The 21,435-nt window shown below is 45.2% G+C and overlaps 1 pseudogene; it reads left to right on the forward strand.

Annotated features, from left to right (window-relative positions):
• Window positions 1-1,096: 1,096 nt before the first annotated feature.
• The window catches only part of LOC103587666, a 61,641-nt pseudogene continuing 41,302 nt past the window's right edge, over window positions 1,097-21,435 (forward strand).

Genomic DNA, 21,435 nt, shown 5'->3' on the forward strand with positions numbered 1-21,435 from the left:
GGTGGTGAGCAGAATGCTGATGGAAATATGGACAATAAAGGCCATTCTGAAAGGATCTCTGATGTAAATGAGAAGGGACTTATTGGAAACTGGGGTAAAGATCACCCTTGCTATGAAATGGCAAGGAATTTGGCTGCATTCTATTCATGCCCAAAAGTATTATGGAATGTGGAACTTCAAGGTGCTGACCCAGGGTATTTGGTGAAAGAGATGTCTAAGCAGCAAAACATCCGGGAAGCTGCATGGCTACTTGCAACAGCCTACACTGAGTTATGGCAGAAAAGGCATGACATAAAGTCAGAATGTGTAATTAAAAGGGAAGGAGAACATAAAGATTTGTAAAATCTGCAGCCTGGCCATGTGGTAGAGAAGCAGAGGGCATTTTCAAGAGAAAAATGTGGCGGTGCTAAGAAGATTAGTACTAAAGAAAGGGATTATCAAGAGAAGGGAGAAAGGCCCTGAAGGAATTGCAGAAGCCTCTGGGGCCAACCCTTCAATTACAGGCCAAGAGGCCTAGGGAGACAGAATGGTCTCTGGGGACAGGACCAAGGTGCCCTCCATGGTCTTGCTGCCCAGGGCCACCTCAGGCAGCTGTTCCCTGCACCAGAATCTCAGCTGCTTTGGCTGCTCCAGCCATGGCAAAATGGGTCTCAGGTGTGCCTGGACCTGAAGGTTTGGAAAAAACAAGCCAGAAGCCTAGGTGGCCGTCATGTGGTGTTAGGTCTGCAGGTTCACAGAATGCCAGAGCTGTGAAGGCTTGAGAGCCTCTGACCTGATTCCAAAGATGTATGGAAAAACCTGGGGGCCCAGGAAGAGACCTATCACAGGGGCAGATTTGCCGCAGACAACCTTTGCTAGGACAATGCAAAGAGGAAATGTGGGGTCAGAGTTGCAGCAGAAAAACCCAATCAAGGCCATGCCTAGTGGAGCCATGGGAGTGGACCACCATGGAGACCCCAGAATTGTGGAGCTACCAGTGTGCAACACCAGCCTGCAAGAGCTGAAGCATGGTCTCAGACCAGGAAAGCCATGGAAGTGGAGCTGCCCATGGACTTGGAGACCCAACCCCCACACCAGCATGCAGAGAATGTCGAACATGGTGTACAACAAGGTACTTGATTTGCCAGCTTTAAGATTTGATACCTGCCTTGCTAGGTTTCAGACTTGCTTAGGACCTGTTACCCATTTCTTTTGGCCTATTTCTCCCTTTTGGAATGGAAATATGTACCCTATCTTTGTCCCACCATTGTATCTTGGAAGTAGATAATTTGTTTTGATTTCATAGATTTTGAACTTTGGACTTCTGAGTTGAAGCAAGTTAAGACTTTGGGGATGGAATGAATGTATTTACCTGTGAGAAGGACATGAACTTTTGGGGGCAGGGACAGAATGCTCAGGATTGATTGAATTGTGTCCCCCAAAAAGTCATATTTTATAAGCTTAATCCCCACTGTAACTGTTGAGGGTGGAAATCCTATTATGGTAATTGAAAGCTCGGCCTTGAAGAGATGATTAAGCTGATGGTTTAATGGTGGTCAGGGGAGTGGTTCTGAGTGCTTTAAAAGGAGAGCACATGAGAATCTCTCTCTCTTTGCTCTGCCATTTTCTGCCATGTGAGACTCCTCCATTGCTGCTATAAAGCCACCACCAAGAAGACCCCCACCAGGTGTGTTCCCTGGACTTCAGACTTAGCCTCAGAAACTATAAGCAGTAAATTTTGTTTTCTTACAAATTTTTCAATTCCAGCTATTTTGTTGTAAGCAACAGAAACAGACTAATATAAGCATCCCAGGAAATGCACAGAGCCACAGACTGTAGGCCAAGACAGAATTCTTCTCCAGAAACCTGACAGGAGTCTTGTGGAATGGGCAGGGTGATCCACTCACATCAAGAATGACTTTTCAGTCATTCTTGACCCAGAAAGAACCACAGCATCTGCAGGGATGAGTTGCTCTGAAAAAGTAGGGCGATGGAAACCCTAGGACTTTTAGACACAGCTAGGTGAGATTTCAAGAAGCAGAGGCCCAGATGACAAGCTGACACTGGACTGCCACACTCTCGGCACCTTATTCTTGCAGTGATACCTGGACACCAGTTATTCTCCAGACCTACATTTGCTCCTGCCCCAAAGATTTTGAAGATATGGTTAGGAGGAGAAGAGCCAGAGAAGGATGAGGTACATAAGTGCGGGTGACAAGCCACCTACCTCTACACTTCCCTGAGCCCCTAAATGAGGCAGTGTTTGTGCAATTGGAAATTGGAGCTTCTCCTGTGTGTCATGTACAGTACTGGCTTCACTCACCCTACCTGCTGGGCCTGTAGGGTGTGTCGGATATGTTGAAACCACTCAGGGCTCCAGAAGATGGCTCACCACCAACAAAAACTGCACCCAGACACTACCCTAGGCCTCAGGCACCATGGGAGTCTGCTGTGTCAGGGACCCAGTGCTGCAGTCTTTTTGTCTTCCGAATGAGAGGTGGTGAACCAGCTGGACTACCCCAGAGGGGACAGCGTGTCATGGGACTGGGGCACACTAGGTAGCAGGTACCTTTTGCTTGTGTCCCTGAGGGACAAGAGCAGAGAATGCTGGCAGCTCCAGGAGCTCTGCTTGGTGGCCTGGCATCATGGGAGCTTTTGTGACTTGCTCTGTGTACATGTTCTAAGCCAGAAAGCAAAGGGGAGCTGCCTTCGTTCAGCAGGTGGACACAAACATTGCTCACCTTGGGTGTGGAGATTCTGCTCTATTGCATCTGTTAAAGGACAGTGGCACCTAGGGTATCCCCCCCACACGTAGACACAAGAGTACCTACTCTCCAGCCATCCTCCTGCTTGTGACTGTTGAGCCGTGGGCACGCTGCATGAGAAAGTACTCGGCTTTCTGCCAGTGGCGACAAGGGGTGTAACCAGATGCACCAAATGCTGAAGAAAGGGTCCTTGTTGGGCTTTAAAGTTGCTTCTCATGTGCATCTGGGGAATTCAGCCTCTACCAGGGCAGCAAGTGCACAGAACCTACCCCTGGGTCCAATTCTTCACATGGTCCTGGGCATAAGTCCCTGTCACTCCCCACCACTTCAGATGTTCCCAAATGGGAATGAACCTCGTGCCTGTCATTGGGCTGCAGTCATCCTTGCAGGTTATGGCAGGTTGGGTGGGGCGCCCTCCCAGGAGGCTCACCAAAGAACACCTGTTCTGAGAAATGGTGTGGTGACTCACCAAGTGGCGCTCAGCCCTGACTCTATGCCTGGCCTGCTGGTGGGGGCTGGGAGCAGTTGTAGGGGGTGTCTCTTGAGTGAGTCATAAACCAAGAGGCCACTGTTTACATTCCTGGGGGACCCAAGACTCTCTCAGAAAAAAGCAGACAGATGTAACTTCCATTCCCTCTTCCTCCTTTTGGCCTCCATGAACCTGTGGCAGTCACAGGAAGTGCTAATGTGCTGTTTCACTGCTTCTAAAACTGTTGTTGAAAGTTCTGGGCCTTGTGAAATAAGAATTAACTTGAGAAGGTTACACAGTTTATCAATGCAGACGATCAAATTATAAAGCCAATAGTCTACATCTATGCCTTTCAATATGGTAGCCACTAGCCACCTGTAACCATTTAAATCTAATTAAAACTAAAAATTTGGTTGTCCAGTCACACTAGCCACATAAGCCTAATGGCTGCAGTACTGGACAGCATAGCTATAGTATATCTACATCATTACAGAGATCTATATCTACATCTATTGGACAGAGGTGATCTAAATACACAGTGTTAGAGATCCATTCAACCACTGATTGATTGATTCAACAAGTATTTATGGAGAGCCAGCTGTGTGTTAGTGACTTTGGGGTGAACAAAGATGGCAAACAGGGGGTTCCTGTACCCTAAGAGTTTATAACTGGTTGGGAATATACACGTGTGATTAAAGACACAGACCTCTTTCACCCTGGGAATGAAACAAGATACACACAGACGAACAGAACTCTTACAAAAGGTCAGCTTTAGGGAAAGAGAGCAGAGGAATGGGTAGACCAGGTTGGAGTTGACTTAAGAATCTTTTATTCAGCATCTGCTTGAAGAAGTGTGAGCAGTACCTTAGCTCAGAGTGTCACTCTGTGTCTGAGTGACAGATGCTCAGACACAGAGCAATGAAGCCAGAGGAAGGGAGGTCCAGACCCAGAGATGTCCTAGGAGAATTTCTGACTGTGCCCTCCAAAGAGGGCAGTTTCAGGAACACAGCTGGTGGAGGAGAGGGCCGCGTTCTCAGGCAGCCGCACCCCAAGCAAAGGGCCTGCATGGGTCAGTTCTGCCATCCACCTCCTGGAACGCCGGAGCACTGCGCTTCCCACTGCGCTTCTGAGAAAGTGACGAGCACCGACTGATTCTTTCTCCAGAGCAGCTGCTTCTCATTTGAAGGATTTTCACCAAGTGATTTTAAATGTCTTTACCAGATGTTCATTTGATATGCATAAAGTACAGAGTTTGGAAAAGTGATCATAAAGCCCGAAGAGAGTGACCAGTTCTCACAGACCTTCTCAGCCAGGTCATCCGAGGAAGGGAATGCCCAAGGAGGTAAGTCACCAAAACAAAGGACAGATGCTGGCTTTATTCCATAGAGACACTGCCTGAAAATGCTGACCCGAGTGGGAAAGAAGCACCTGGAAAAATGCAGAAACCTAAATCAGAGCCTCCAGAACGATGAGGAGGTATTTTCCACCTTGTGGAGTCGTAATGACCTAGAGTTGGGTGCTACGCTGCAGCTGCCCTCTAAAGATGTTCAAGCATTTGTTTGGGGGGAATATTTTTTAACACTTGACAATCACTGGAGATGGTTTGTGAGTCACAAAACCACGTGCTGATCTCCTTTGGGCAGTCAGGCTACAGGAGGACTATCTTGAATGAAAGATTGCGGGGATAAGCAATTAATTTTTTATCTAACGTTTTGAATAGGGTGCATATTTGCATGATTCAAATCCAAGGAAATATGAAAAGGTTCACAGTGAAAAGTCTCTTTGCCCCTACCCCCATCTGCCTGGTTCTCACCCTTCTGCCACCTCCACTTGGGCAATCACTGTTTACACTATACGTATTCTTGTTTCTCCTGCCTCATTTTACACAATATGTAGCACACTGTATACCCTGTTCTGCGTGTTACTTAATCATTTAACAACATGTCTTGAATGTCTTGGAGTTCTCTGTCGGTGCAGATGGCACATCCTCATGCTTTCTCACAGTTGGACGGTATTCCATTAGTTAGACCACAATCTATTTAATGATACCCTATTGATGGACACTTACTTAGCCGCTTCCCATATTTTCCTATTACAACAACGATGCAATTAATAACACTGAACATACATTATTTCACACATGTACTGTATGTCTCTGTAGTAGAATCTCAGACGCTGAAGAGTAAGATTGCTGGATCAAAGGGTAGAAGCATCAGCAATTTGCACAGATACTGCCAAATTGCTCTGTATTGGAGTTGTGCTAATTTACACTTTTACCAGCAATGTTTGAGAGTGCCAACAGAATGGGTTATCAAATTCTTGGATTTTTGTCAATATAATAGGTGAAAATGATAGCTCAGTAGAGAATTAATTTGCATTTCTTATTATGAGTAAGGTCAAACATCTTTTATATATTTAAGAGTCAGTTGTATTTCCTTTTTATGTGAACTTCTAATAATATCTGTTGCTCATTCTTCTACGGGGTTATTGGCTATTTCTAAAAATCAATTTCTTATTAACCTTTCTCATCAACTTTCTTATCAATTTCAAGACTAGTCCTTTGTGCTCTGAGGAGCAGTTCATATAAACACAGAGTTAATGAGTAACTCTCCAGCCCAAAGATGTTTTGATGATTTTCCATATTCTTTTCAAGGCAAGGTCTACCACCCCCGTCCCCCAGCCCCCCTCCCCTGTCCCGCCTGGGTCACACCAGGTTTCTGGCTGTCCCTTTTTTACTTCACTGTCTTCCTTGGGGCCTTTGTATTGGCTGTTTCCTCTTCCTGGAATGACATTTTCCCTTTATCCTTATGGTAAATTTCTGCTCACTTTCTCAAGGCCTGTGGCACCTTCTCATTAGAAAAGAGCAAGTAAGGACAGATGAGAATGATGACTTGAAACTGTGAGACCCTTACCCCAAATCCTAGTCAATGGAGGGGAGATCTAGGTGGGGCAAACCCTGCAAGAGGTGGAGCTTATGTGAGGCCCAGGTGGGGATGTGGCTGAGTGAGGAATCTTCTGCAGGGCAGGGGTTGTGGAGGACAGGCCTGGGGTGGTAAACCATGATAGGACAGAGGCCTGGGCACATGCGTTCAGTGGACAGAGCTTCCAGAAGTGACTACAGGACAGAGGACAGAGAACTGGGAAGGACACAGAGTATGAACACAGGAGACTCAAGACAGACCTAGAGCATCTTTCAGGGGGTTATAAGAAGAAGAATTTCAACTGGCAATCAAGGGACCCTGACACAAAAGTGCCCTGCTTTTCCAAGAACCCACAAGGGAGAGAAAGAGTGAGAGATGCTTCAGCATTTGGCAAGGAGAATAAGTAAGGTAAAGTATGAAGAAAGACTGAAAGCCCCAAGAATCTGGGTTTACAGCAGCCAGAGATAATGAGAGAAACTGAAAAGCTGGAAGGCCGAAGCGAGACCAGAAGCCTCTAGTTAAAATGCTGGACTTCCAAATAAAGAAGGAAACTTAGGAAACCAAACCAACAGATGAGTGCTTTCTTCCTTCTGATTGTTCTGACCCAGACAGCCAACTTCTTGCACAACTTATACTTTAAAAATAATGCATGTGCAAATTCCAAGCCAAGAATAGAAGCCATGCCTGATAGGATCCATTCTCACTCTTTTGTTGCTGACTTTTGTATTAGTTCTTAGCTGAGGGTCAGCATTTTCTGATACCATTTTCTTTTTTTTTTTTTCCTTTTTGTCTTTTTCCGTGTCCGGCAACGGATCGCAACCCTCAGTGTTGCCCCCGTACCAGACCGGGACCAGTAATGGGATCGCACCCCTCGGCGCTGCTCCCGCGCCTCGCTCAGCCAGTGAGCGGGAACCGGTCCGTATGTGGGATCAGAACCCTCGGCGGGAGCGCCGCTGCGCTCCCAAGCAGTGTACTGTAGCAGTGCGCCACTGGGCCGGCCCGGAAATCTGTGATTTTGACTCCTTCTAGCTGCTGCTTGTCCTCAACGTTCAGATAAGAAGGTAATTTTACTAGCTTGAGCGGGACATTGCAAAAGTCTTGGATTTGATGCTTGAGTGATTCTGAGAAGTGAAAACATACTCAGTCCCTTCCCCTGGCTCATGACAGGTCCTTGGCTGCCTGTACATGAGCAGATAATTCTCACTTTGGAGTTGAAAGACCCAGCTCAAGGAGCTCAGACTTCTCAAACTGAGTACCAGGGTCACCCTGGGGGTTATTAAAAATGCTGCCTCTAAGGCTCTTCCCAGCAGTGAGCCTAATTTCTTAGGTCTGTGGTGGGGGCCAGGAATCTTCCAAATCCTGATCTGATACCATTTTCTGCACTGAACTCCCCCTCTACCCAACTCCTTTAAGGATTTCTAATCTTCCAAGCAGCCTTATTCAATATTTATACAATCTGGACACAGCAAGTCTTCTTTGATCTGAAGTGAATAAGAACTGGAGAGCATCAGAGTTTGGCCCTCACAGCTTTCTCTTGGCTGCTGTTCCCCAAATTTGCCCCTCCCCCAGGGGTCCCCAGGAGCCTTGCAGGGTAAAGGCATACCTCTTTGTGTAGAGGCTTTGCTCCACTGGACACTGATAGAGACCTGTCCATGGGGCAAGGGAAAGAGCTCTGCTGCATACTTTAGCTAATTCTCTTTTCAAGCCAGAGATTCTGCCTTGATTTTTTTAATCATGATCAGTTAGCAGAAGCAAGAAGTCAACAAACCCTCTATGGACAGCCCACTCCAACAGGTCCAGCACATGCAGCAGGAAAGTAGATATGAGTTGTGCTGTGGGTTCAATGTTTGTCGCCTCCAAAGCTCATGTTGGAACTTAATTCCCAATATGGGAAAAGTGGTATTTAAGAGGTAATTGGATAATGATGACTATGCCTTCATGAATGGATTAATTTATTCATGGATTAAGGAGTTAATGGTTTAATGGGTTATCAGGAAGTAGACTGGGGGCTTCATAAGGAGAGCAAATGAGCACATAAAAAGTGCTCTTCCTCACCCCTCACCATGTAATACCCTGTGTCACCATGGGGCTCTAGAGAGTCCCCACCAAGAAGGCCCTTACCAGAGGTGTCCCCTGGACCTTGGATTTCCCAGCCTCCAAAAATAGTAAGACAGAAACCTCTTTTCTTTATAAATTACCAGGTTTCAGGTATTCTTTTATAAGCAACAGAAAATGAATTAATACAAGTTGGAAATGTTCTTTTTCCCATTGCAATTTGAAATTCCCAAGGCCATGCTGCCTGTTTTCTTTGATCAGAAGAAGTAATGAGAAGATGGGACCTGTGCGGCTCATTCTCTCACACAAGCACACACCTTAATCAGAATGCTAAAAAGTAAAACACCATTGGACTCGCTCCCAAGAACTTCAATGGGAAATGACGCCAGCTGAGACATGTTTTGATTTGCCTCTAGCAGAGGGTCTGCAGGAATACTGAGCCAACTCCATTGCTCTTACCTTATCTTCTCTGCCTGTCTACAAGAATGCCACCTTCATGGCTGTGTCCAGACAGTCTTTCTAGGTCAGCTAGCTGTGGGACACCATTAGAAACAGGGCCTCCTAGAAGGACAGGGAGGGTTTTTGCCACAGAAAAGCTTGTGTCTTTAACATCTTGGAGAATTTACAGGGTAGCATCAAAGGCATAGGTCAGGGTTGGTAAGCATTGCATAGCTATATTGACTCTCTCACTGTCTCTATCTCTCTCTCTCACAGACATCCCTAATCAATCATAATCCTTTTTCCTTCTGAAGATATGTACTATCCTGGGAGCCACAGCTGCTGACAAAGATCCCTAGGCTGCAGAGGAAGTGAAGAGAGGAGAATTGATCTCCTTTACCGGGAAGGTTAAGTGTTAGAGTTAACAGAGTTTAAAAGAGTCCTCCACTGACACTTTTATACTTAGGAGTCCAAGAAAATTCCTTTCTTCTCATAGAGAAAAAGCATTGAGCTGCTGGTTTGTTGGGTAAATGATGGCAGGTAAGAGCAGGGATAGACCAGGAAGGAGATACTCACAGTTCAGGAAGGGCCTACAAGACTGAACTGAGCAATATCAGAGATGGGAATGCAGGACAGGCACCTTGCCCCTGGGGCTGATTTCAAGCCCCATCTCCCCCAGCATCTGGAGACCAAAGAACAGGGCCACAGCCTGGAGCAAGAGCAGAGAGGATCAGTTGCCCAGACTTGGAGTGTCTTTGGTGATCCCTGGTGCTCAGAAAAAATGAAGAAGAGAACAATCTACCTACCTCCCCACTCTTAAGTTGCTTCATTTATTCATTTATTTATTCACTAGTTGTCTAATACTTCTTGCGGATCCATCTTTGGCAAGGCACTAGGATTTTGCTGTGAAGGTATTAACTGTGATTCCTGCTTGCGAATGTCCCAGCTGCACCCCAGCTATCTCCCCCTCAGCTCTCAGGCATTCATTGCTTCAGGCGGGGAATAACATTGCACAAAGCAGATACTCTTGCAATTCAAAAGCAAGGCTTGGCTTTCCATTTGCTAGAGCCTAGTATATGTGTGTCAAAAATCAAGGTCCTAGTGGTGACTTTTGGGGGGTGACATATCTGTTCTGTATTTTGATTTTTTTTTTTTTTTTTTTTTAAAGATGACCGGTAAGGGGATCTCAACCCTTGACTTGGTGTTGTCAGCACCACGCTCAGCCAGTGAGCGAACCGGCCATCCCTATATGGGATCTGAACCCGGGGCCTTGGTGTTATCAGCACCGCACTCTCCTGAGTGAGCCACGGGCCGGCCCCTTTTCTGTATTTTGATTGTGGTGATAGTTACATGATTGGACACATTTGTCAGAACATGCAGAAGTATACACACAAAAAGAGTGAGTTTTGCTATATATAAATTATGACCTTAAAACTGAGGAAAATAAACATAATATGGAGTGAAAAAAAGTGGCAAATGAATATGTGCAATATGATCCCATATATGTAAAACTTTTAAATGTATATAACAGTAGTATACACTCCTTTTAAATGCATAAACAAGTAATAACAGAACAAAAATCTGCAGGGAACAGATGAATATCAGTTTCGGCATAGTCATTACTTCCAGAGACCAGAGGAGAGTGGGGGTATTTGGCTGTATATTGATTTATTTATTTTATTTTTAGAAAGGGAGGGATCTTAAGCAAATACAGCAAAATATTAACATCTGTTTAATCTTGGTAGTGGGTAGAAAGGTATCATATTATTTTCTGTATGTTAAAATGTTTTATAATTTTTTTTAAAGTTTAAAACACATACACCCTGAAGACCCTGAATGTCTCTAGTCCTAAACAATAGACTTGCAAGTTAGAGGCAAGTAACTAAGAGTAAAGATAAAAGCAAGAGAATTAGCTACTGGGTTAAATCCAAACTTTGCAGGGTATTGGGGATGAATTTGGGCCTCTCTTCCAGGGAAGAGGTCCAGAAGGGCCTGAGAACACCTGGCAGAATTTCCTACATCCTATAGGGTGCAGAGGCAACCAAGTGTTTCCCATTGCCCAAAAGGGGCACAGAAGGAGCTCAGAAACAGGACCTGAGAGGCAGAGGGCCCCAGAATTGGCTGTTTCTGCCACTTTCAGAACAGACGTCCAAAATAGACATTAGGGTGAGTTATGGAAAAATAAAGAATTTTACATTACCTGCACCTTTCATCCTTAGAAGTTGACTAAATTAAGTCACAATCCTTGCTCTCAGGGGCTGATGGTTTATCTGGGAGATAGAGACAAACAGCTCATTAGGACGAGACACTCTCAGAGGAAAGGGGTATTAAATGACAGAGAAGCTGTTTTTACAGAAAACTGTTTTGTGAGACCCTTCCCATCCCTCTCTCCAGGCTTATCTTTGGGGTAAGTGTCAGTTATATATTGCCGCATAACAAATTACCTGAAAACTTAGTAGCTTAAAGCAATAAACATTTATTGTCTCACAAAGTTGGAATTTGAAAAAGGATGGTTCTGGATCCAGGTCTCTCATTAGGTTGTACTCAAATGTTGACAGGGCTGCAGGCATCTGAAGGCTTGACTGGGGCCAGAGGCTCCTCTCCAAGGTGGCTCACTCACATGACCATCCAATGCTGGTTCCTCATCCAATGGGCCTCTCCATAGGGCTACTTGAGTGTCCTCACAGGACTGCAGCTGGCTCCCCTCAGAGTGAATGATCCAAGAGAAAGTGCAAGGAAGAAGCCACATTGTGTTCATAACTTGTTAAATCCAGCCTGTATTCCAGGTGGAGTACTGGGTAATTTGTAAGAAAATGAAATTTATTGCTTTACAGTTTCCAAGGCTGGGAAGTCCAAAGTCCAGGGAACACATCTACAGAGGGTCTTCTTGGTGGTGGCTTTACAGCAATGCAGGGGTCTCACATGGCAGGAAATGGCAGAGCAGAGAGAGAGAGACTCTCACGTGCTCTCCTTTTAAAGCCCTCAGAACCATGCCCCTGACCATCATTATTAATCCATTCACTACGGCATGGTCCTACAATCTAATCACTCCTCACAGCCCCACCTTTCAATCATCATAATAGCATTTCCCACCCTCAACAGTTACAGTGGGAATTAAGCTTCCAACATGGAACTTTGGGGGACACAATTCAATCAATCCACAGCACCAGGACCGGAGGATCAAGCTCCACCTCTTGAAGGGAGGAGTATCAAATAATGCTTGGACTTATTTTGAAGCCACCAAAGGTCATGAAGGAAGCCAGATTTCCTGAGCTTCCTCCACTGTCTTCACCCTCCAAATGTGGTGGATTATTATGAGTCCAGTTATAATAGCATGAGGAGGCCCACTCGGCCAGACTGGAATTGTGATTAGGTACAGTCAGCAAAGGGTAAGGGGCTAAATGCAAAAGCACAGACAAAACTGTGTTACTCCTAGGATGGGGCTCTCAAGCAAGTCCAGAAAGTTCTTCTAAACTCAGGGAACCAGCATGAGGGGAAAGTAGAAGTCAGGCATAAGCACTGTTTGCCAAGGTTGACAGGATGGAATAGGGATGGGCAGGGCCCATGGGACAGGCAGAATTAGAGAGGTCTAGCCACAGGGGCTGGGCCCCAGGTGCCATCAGACTGCCTTATAAGGACAAGAAGGCAGCCAGGGGCCTGGGGCCCTGGGTGCAGAGCTGGACCACCCAATGGGCAGCCTACATATGGGTTTAGGGACCCAGCTCAGCAGACACCTTCCACAAAACTGAAAAATGTTCAGCTTCACTGAGAACTGAACCAAAATTTTGTAATCTAAACATTTCAAATAAAACCATTTTAATTTTAGCATTCATGTAAGTTTTGTTTTAAGAGTCAGTATCATTTTTATTTTGAATTACATAAGATGGGGGAAGGATTACAGAAGGGTCTCTAAAGCCAAACATACCACCTGGCATATCGCAGCACGCTGGTGGACTGCTCATGGGGTAGCCCCCGTCTACAGCTGTGCAGCTGGTGCCCCACACAAACAAGCTAACAGGAGGTACAGGTGGGAGCTGAAATCCAGTCTGTGTCCTGACCACCAGCCTGGCATCTGATGTAAGACTGCATCAGCCCACGAAAATAGCCTCATTTTTGTTATTCCCCACTTCTGCTAGCTGCTGGCTCTGCTAATGGGTTATGAGTGAGTTGAGATATGGAACCCTTCGGTCCTTGGGGAGGCCAGACAGGCTAGGACAGCTAGAGTACACAAACTAGATTCCTCCTTCTGGGAGCAGCCTTGCCCACTGTCCAACCCAAAAAAAGAAGATGAAGGCCTGAATCCAGCCCTAATCAGACAGCTCACAACTCAACAAACAGCAATATGCTACCTTGGGCAGAGTTAGACAGGGCTGCGAGTACCCGACCAGGTCTCCTTACAGGTTCTCTGCGTATTAATTGACTCCGAGTCTCGGTAGGATGGGCTCAAGGCTAATCAAGGCAGCACAGAAGCAGGGCCGGAGGGGAGTAAGGAGCCAGCAGCCCCCACACAGGGCTTGTCCTCCATGCTTACTGAGAAAGCTAATCCAGCCAGTCCCTCCAGAGCCAAGGGTGTTGGCAGTTGGCTGCTGGTAGCAGAGCATTAGCAGAGCTCCAGCAGCTCCACTGCCCCTGCATGGCAGCCCCACCCCATCTGGCTGCCCATTCCAGCCCCACAATGGGGCTATCCCTGGACCCTCCTCCAAATGCCCCTCCCTCAGAAGAGCTCAATCCTACCTGGAAGGGCTGTGAGTTGGCCAGAGCAGCGTATGGATGAGGGACACGAGGCAGCCTCCCCCACCCCACCCCATAAATACAGCCTGAATCTGATACTAGCAGGTTGTGCTGGACAGCTTTATTTGCCCACAGGATTTGGATTTAAGGGCCCAGAGACTGCAAGTGACATATGCAAATGAGTCATGTGCCTGGCTACTAGGACCAGACTGACAGCTTCATCACACAGTACCCATATCTCTCAGGGCCTGTTTATAAAGAGGTCTGGAGTCTTCTCTTGTCTTTTGGCAAGGCATGCCCAGGCATGACTTAGCACAGAAATTGGGTTTGACTTTAAAAATGCTCCTTGAGACAGTAACTCTGCAGCCAGGAAAGGCTCTGTGCTGAATTATTGAACGGCATGGATGTTTGCCTTCCCCAGTCAGAGCCCTTTTTCTCTGGAGCTCCTTTGCCTGACAAGTCATTTTAAATATGCAGCAAGGCAAGGCTCTGTGCTCACTCGGCCCAAAGCTGAGCCAGATTCCAGTCATGCTTGAACAGCGCCCAGGGCGCCCGGGGAACCAGGCCTTGTTCCAGGGTCACAGGGACTAGAGATCTGGGCAAAAGGATATCTTGATGATCTCCAAGCTATTGTTCTAAAGAAATCAAATTGTAAAGCCTCTAAAACCAAAATCATTAATTAACCCCCAACCAGATTCTTCGCCTGTTTTCTCTATTCTCATGAATGGTGCCACCCTGCACCCAGCTGGCCAAGCCCCCACAATGGTCTCAACATACCCCACATTGGTCTTAACCCTGCAACGTGTGAACAGTCTCCAAGATTTGTCTACTGTGTCTCTAAAATATTTCTCAGGTATGTTCAATTCTCCCTATTTTGACTACTCCTGACTTGTTGGCCTGTAATCATTTCTCTTCTAGAGTCTTTCCTTTTTTTTTTAGTTGTAACATAGTTGATTGTACATGTCTGTGGGGTACACCATTGAATATCAATACCTGTGTGCAATTTGTGATGCTCAAATCAGGATAATTAGTATAGTCAACATTATACAATGTAATTGTTTTTTGTGGCTGTTTATCTTCTATACTCTCAACAAGTCCTTCCAGTCAAGCTCCCCTTCTCCAATCTTTTGGCCACAATAATCTAATAATATTATTATCCAACCTTCATTGGTTTTTATTAATTTGAAGATGAATTCTAAACTCTTCAGAATGATTGTCAGAGAGAGCTCAATTTGAATATGTGTTCTACCAGTTGTAATTCTATGACCTCGGGCAAGTCACTTAACTTACAGAATGAGAGTAATAATCATAATGAAGATTAAATGTGATCATATATATAAGTGACATAGTTCAGTATCAGGTATCTGGAAAGTACCAGAAATGCTCACCTATATAATTGTTGCTGCTATTCAGACCCTGGCTTCCATCCCTTCCGTCTTTATCTCTCCTTAACCCTCTGAAATATCTTATGCAACCACACATGTTCCCAAAACATGTCCTTCCATCTCATATCTTTTTGTCTTTGCATATACCATTCTCCTGCCTGTATTGACCTTTTTCTTTCGCTTTTTTTTTTTTTTTTTTTTTTTTTTTTTTTTTTGCGGCTGGCTGGTACGGGGATCTGAACCCTTAACCTCAGTGTTATAACACCACACTCTAACCAACGGAGTTAACCAGCTGCCCTGGAATGACCTTTATATTTTTGTCTAGCTAATGAATTGCTACTCATTCTTAAGGCCCATCTCAAATGTTACCTTCCCTGGGATGGCCCCAATGATTTCATCTTTGCATTTTCATAATCTTTGTATATAACTTTATTATAACGTGTTGCCTTGAAATATTGATTATCATGTGTGTCTCCCTCATACAGTGAGCAAGAGAAAATGTATCCATTTAAACATTCATTTGACCAACAGGCCTATGGCATTTATTATGGGTCAGGCATTGTCCTGGCCACTGCAAATTCAAAGATGCATCAGACATCATCTATATTAATCAAGTTGCTTAGTTGCAGACAATAGCATCCACTCTAACTAGTTTAAGCAGAAGGAGTTTTATTATAGAAAACTGGGTAGCTCACAGAATCTGCAGAAGGGCCAGGGTCAGGCTTGGCATCTATACGAGTAGCAGCAATGTAGCTGGGAGCTATGCCGACTAAGGAAAATGACCAACCACACCAAGGAGATATTCTAACAAAAGCACCATTGCATAGCCTCCCTGTACTAGGAGCCAGACCCTAGAAACTCAACTGCACCAACCCCAGAAGAACCAGATGGTACCACCAACCTTGCCAGAAGATTCACCCTTCATTGCTCACTTCTATTTGAAGTCTCATACAGGTGTGTTTGCTGGTGAAGGAGTCTTGTGAATGCCATCTTTAGCTTTTCGGCCCAAACAGGAGGGCAATCTATGAAGGGTTTGAAATGGGTGCTGAATGAGCCAAACTATAATATCCTTGCTCTTAAAGATCTCCAGATTAGGGAGAGAGGCAAGCAGACCATACAGTGTCACGGGAGTTGTACAGACAGGCTGTGAAAGCCAAAGGAGCAGTCCCCAAGCCAGGTGAGGGGCTCTGTATAAAAGACAAAGCTTTGTATGCCAAGTTTTAAAAGCTTACACTTTACCCTGAAGGTGCTGGCTAGTCATGAATGATTTAAAATAGGCCAGTTGTGGTCATATTTTAATTACAGTAAGATAAACCTGAATTGGAGAGGGGTGAGGTTAAAGGAAATCAAGCCAGTTAGGAGATCATTGCAGTCATCCGGGAAAAGAGGATGATGATCTGAACCAGGGAGGTGGCAGTAAGGCTAGAGAAGAGGAACAGAGACAAGGAATGTTCTAGACCCAATGACAGATTGGCCATGGGAGAGAGGAGGTTTGAGGCCCGTAAGTCAATGGCCACATCCTGGCTAGGGTGGTCAGGCAGATTGATGTATGCTGCACCAAGATGAGGTACACGAGAGAAGATGTAATTTTGTGGGGAAAGATGGTGAGTCCAGTTTTCAATATGGCAACCTGGGGAGTGCATGTAGGGCATCCAAGTGGAGATGCAGAGTAAGCAATTAGAGAATCCGTGTCTGGTATTCACAAGGGAGATTTGGGCTATGTGGCAGCCATCCGCTGCTTTTTTCCTGGTCATCCTACCTTTCTTGTTTGGGGGTAACTACTCTTTTGGGAAAACATTTGGTGAGGAACTAACACTCACCTCTATGAATAGACATTTAACCCAAGCGTGTCCAAGCAGAGCCCACCAACCCCCAGCCACAGAGATGGGGTCACATGTGATCATGTGACCTAAACTGGGCTAATCAATAAAAAGCCCACCCAAGTTTTTGTTAGACACATTTGAGAGATGGTCTATTTCCACGGGGTTGCCTTTTCCTTCAGGTATCTGATTGAATATCAAGGTGCAGGGTGTTACCAGGAGGCTGACTGTGAGTCCCCCAGAAAGACGTAACTTTGTGTCTCCTGCACCAACAGCAATACCTGCATATAACAGGCATTCAGTGTATGTTTAATGAGTAAGCAAATGAAAACATATGTAATGAAGTATATGTATGTATATAAATATAATATGGTATTACAACTATATCACATCATTAAAAATTTCATACTGTGAGATTAAAAAGACTATCACAGAAGACCTAGTGGATACACAGAAATTTCAAAACAGGCAGATTCCAAGTTTTCTTGGGGTGGGGGAAAGTGTGGGCAAGATTACACTGGGCAGATCACATTGTTTTGCACAGCTCTGTCCCTTGAGTGTTTAAAGACATAGATGAATCATATTAAACACATCACAATACTAAGTACTGTTCCCAACTGGATCACCAATTTCTTACCTTCAAATGGTTGATGCCATAAAAATAATCACAGTGTAACAGCAGGACTGCCTTCCAAAGTCTCAGAAGCTTGTTTTCCAGCAGCTGCCATAACGAGGCAGCAGGTCTGATTAAATTGCAAAAACAACAAAAGCAACATAAATTAAATTGCTATTTGAATGAAGTAGGAATCCACAGGTAAAAATATATGTAATACATGTTGCTTAACATCATACCACAAGTAATCCATAACTTTTGCATGCTGCTGAGCAGAACTAACATTCTAGCCGTGATTCTCCATTTTGCTCCTTTCTTTGGCTAACAAAGGATACAAGAAATCAGGGGAACTTGCAGATCTGGCCATGGGTAATTAATTCACTTGACCTCTCATTTTCTTTCCATTTCTCCACCTATACCAGGAACCAACATATGTTCTGAGCTTTAATTAAATATATTACATGGATTACGCAGAGGGTGTTAGGAACTCTTTTCTTGCATGCTGAGAATATAAGGGCAGTGCTGGTGGTTGGAATCTGTCTCAGGCTGTTGGAGAACTGAGGAGAAAGAATGTTGAAGAAAAAGGAAAAGAGGAAATGAACTGAGCAGGCATGGCTCTGCCATAAAAAATGGTTTGCACATTCCTCCTTACTAAACTGTGATGATGAACAAACCAGGCAGGATGGCACTAAATGCCCTCTCCCTCTATTTGTCTTTTCCTTTCCCCAGTGTCTCCCCGGTCCTGCTGCTGGGCTCTTTGTGGCAGTGCCACATGTCCCCAGAGTCCCCCAAGCCTGATCAAGGGAGTGTTTGTAGAAAGGAAGCCTTAGTGTAGTCAGGCTAAATGGAAGCATTTCTTCTATCAGAGGATGGAAAAGCATTGCAACACACGCACACACACACACACACATAGGATGGAAAAGCATTGCAACACACACACACACACAAACACACACACACAGGATGGAAAAGCATTGCAACACACACGCGCACACACATACACACACACCCCACGCAGTTTTCTAACCCTTTGGGAAATTCTGACAGAGATTATTCAGCTAGACTCCCACCACCTTTGCCTGCATGGCAGAGCTACTGCAGGGGTGATTTTCAGCTGCATGAGCTTAGGGAAAGAGGGGTGTCCCAAGGCAGCAGGCATCTTTGCTAAACAGATGTCATCCCTCTCTATTCTCCCATCTCCTTTCTGAACCTGTCTCTCTTCTCCCTCTCAGATGCCCCCTCTGTTCACACCGTCCTCCAGCTGTCCCATGTGCCCATTCCTCTTCTTAGGAGAAAATGGTCTATTATTTTACAGTGAACTTCCTAAGACAGCAGGCGAAAAGGAGGTAGGAATATGTGTGTAAGGAGGGACTGGAAGAGCAACCAGTCACACAACAGGTGCTCAGTTGATATCTGATATACAGGAAAGTATCTGGATAACTCACATAAAACCAAAAGAGCTTTGAATGAAATACAGAAAACAAAAATCAGACTGTCCTCTTCTCACTCTCCTATCCTATTCTACTCTCCCTCTGGATTCTCTGGACTCGTCCCCCAAGAATTGTGGGTCTAAAATCACTGCTTCAACTTGGCTAAGCCTTAAACCACATACCTGGACGAGTGGAGGTTCACTGTTGCAGGAGAGAATCCCAGACCACTGCCAAGTGGAGGCCTGGAAAGCTCTATTAGATCTGCTGTTGCACAAGCCACATCTTCTAAGACTAAAAATTCCTCAAGTTGCCTGATCTTTTTTAGCCAAACTCCAACTGAAAGCAGCTATTAGCACTAAATGTATGACAATGCTACTATCTTTGAGCACCTATTATGTGTGAGGCACTTCCGTACATTATCTCACTCGACTGTTATCTCACCCTCCTCCACAACTGGGCACACTGAAGTTCAGGGAGATTAGAGGATGTGTCCGAGTAACACGTGGAACACTGGCAGAGTCAGGATTTGAACCCAGATCTACTGAGTTCCCACGGTACACTGGGGTAACTCACCTGCGTAGACTGGATTTATTTGCATTCACCCTCTACAAGGAGTGAAAGCTGTTCAACTACTGCATTTTAGCATTCTGGCCTGATCATTTTTCCTACAGGCCAGCTTTTCTATTAAGAAAGTCCCATTTTGCCTGTTCCAGAGACATCTGTCCCCACAGAAAACCCTGGTGACCCATTAAAATGTTCTCCTGAAAGCTGCCTCTGGCCAGACCAATAGGAACAAAGATGAGGATGCAAACCACAGCCTCTGGTGATTTAAGGAGCTGTTGGCTTCACAGTCTAGTGGGGCTGGTGCAGGTACAAATGTTATTAGGCAAAGCCACAGAAATAACAAACTAAATTAAGCTTTAATCTCCAAGCCATTGTAAGGATAATGAGTGCACTTTATAATAATCGCCGGAAGTGGGAGCAGGGAAGAAAACACTGGAAAAGGCCTCAGCTTCAGTTTCTTCGTTTGCAAACCAGGGACTGTAGTGCCAACCGAGCCCCTGAACCCACAGAGGACCAGAATAAAAACGCCTCACAGTGACTGGGCTGGGAACAGACTTAGAAACAGTTCTGCTTTACCAGGGGGTCTGCCAGCCCTCGTTCCTTACTGGCAGTGATCAGGATGACCACAAGGACCATGCCCCACCCCTAGGCAGGTTCTCCTGCACATTTTTTGCCTTGGGCTGGTAATCCAGCTGGTTTATATAACAAGCTTCCAGGCAACACTCCTCGCCAAGCAGGAGGGACTCTGGATTAGTTCCATTTCTGTGGCTTCCACGGCCGGCAGTCCCAGCTTCCTGTGAACTTGGTGAACCGCCTGATGGTGTCCTCCAGGCCTCTCTTTTCTGGGTATGTTTGATTCTTCACTGTCCAGCACCCCTAGGAGGATAGCATTCATCCATCACTGGGGTTGTCATGGTTGCCAGGGGAGGGCAGAATGGGGAGTGACTGCTTGCTTAATGGGCACGGGGTTTTCTTGGGGGATGATGAAAATGTTTGGAAACATGATAGGCGTGGTAGTTGCACAATATTGTGAATGTTCTTACTATGGGTTAGTTGTGTCCCCCAAAAGTTCACATATTGGAAACTTGATCTCCACTGTAAGAGTGTTAAGAGGTGGGAAATCCAATTATAGAATTTGAAAGGTGGGGCCTTTGGGAGGTGATTGGATCGTGAGGACAGTGCCCTCATGAATGGTTTAATCCATTTATGGAGTAATGAGTTATCCTGGGCGTGGTTCTAAGGGCTCTTTAAAGAGAGCAGTGAGCAGCTTTGTACTCATGCTTGGCCCGCTCTTGCCATGTACCCTCATGAATGGTTTAATCCATTTATGGAGTAATGAGTTATCCTGGGCGTGGTTCTGAGGGCTCTTTAAAGAGAGCAGTGAGCAGCTTTGTACTCATGCTTGGCCCGCTCTTGCCATGTGATGAGCAGTTCACCACGGGACTTTGTGTAGAGTTCCCACAAGATCACCCTCACCAGATGTGCTCCCTGGACTGTGGATTTCTCAGCTTCCCAAACTGTAAGAAATAAATTTTGTTTCTTTATAAATTACCCAGTTTTGGGTATTCAGTCATAAGCAACAGAAACGGGCTAGTATAGTACTAAATGTTACTAAATTGTATTTTAAATACGGTTAATTGTTTTGTTATGTGAATTTCACCTTAATAACAGCTTTTAAAAAAAAAAAAAAAAGTTAAGGCCTCTGTCACCTGAGACCTGCCTTCCCAGAAAAATGTGACGTGAAGCAGAAGCAAGTGACAGCACAAGAGCCCAGGCACCTGACGCCGAACACGATCAGGGTGTGCTCATGTTTGGGCACAACGAGGGAGTCTTGCAGTTTCAGAAGTATGGAAGGCAAAAATCTTTATACTGCCTACATTACCATAGTCGTTCCTTAAAATCCAGTAAGTCCTTTATATGCCTTTCCTGAACAGGACTCACAGGCCTAAGTATAAAATTCTCTACAGTACTTCTCATGTACCTCAGAGGTGGGAGCCCCCTTGTGAGAACTGAGAGAAGGGGACAGACGAATCTACACGCACATGCCTAGTCCTTCTCAACATTACACCTTTAAGATAAAGGAGGGGAGGAAATTTTGAAAATGTTTCTGCTTGTTTGCAAGGTTTGGTCCCATCCAGTGTACTTATTAAACCTCTGTTCATATAATCTTAATACATGTTAATGTATTTGTTTGCTGTGGAGGAAATTAAATAAGAGGAGGCAGTCTCCTCTTGGGGGTGTGTTAAGAGCGATTGGGCTCTGTTA

This window comes from Galeopterus variegatus, unplaced genomic scaffold (assembly GCF_000696425.1).
Source record: "Galeopterus variegatus unplaced genomic scaffold, G_variegatus-3.0.2 Scaffold473, whole genome shotgun sequence".
Taxonomy (NCBI): Eukaryota; Metazoa; Chordata; class Mammalia; order Dermoptera; family Cynocephalidae; genus Galeopterus; species Galeopterus variegatus.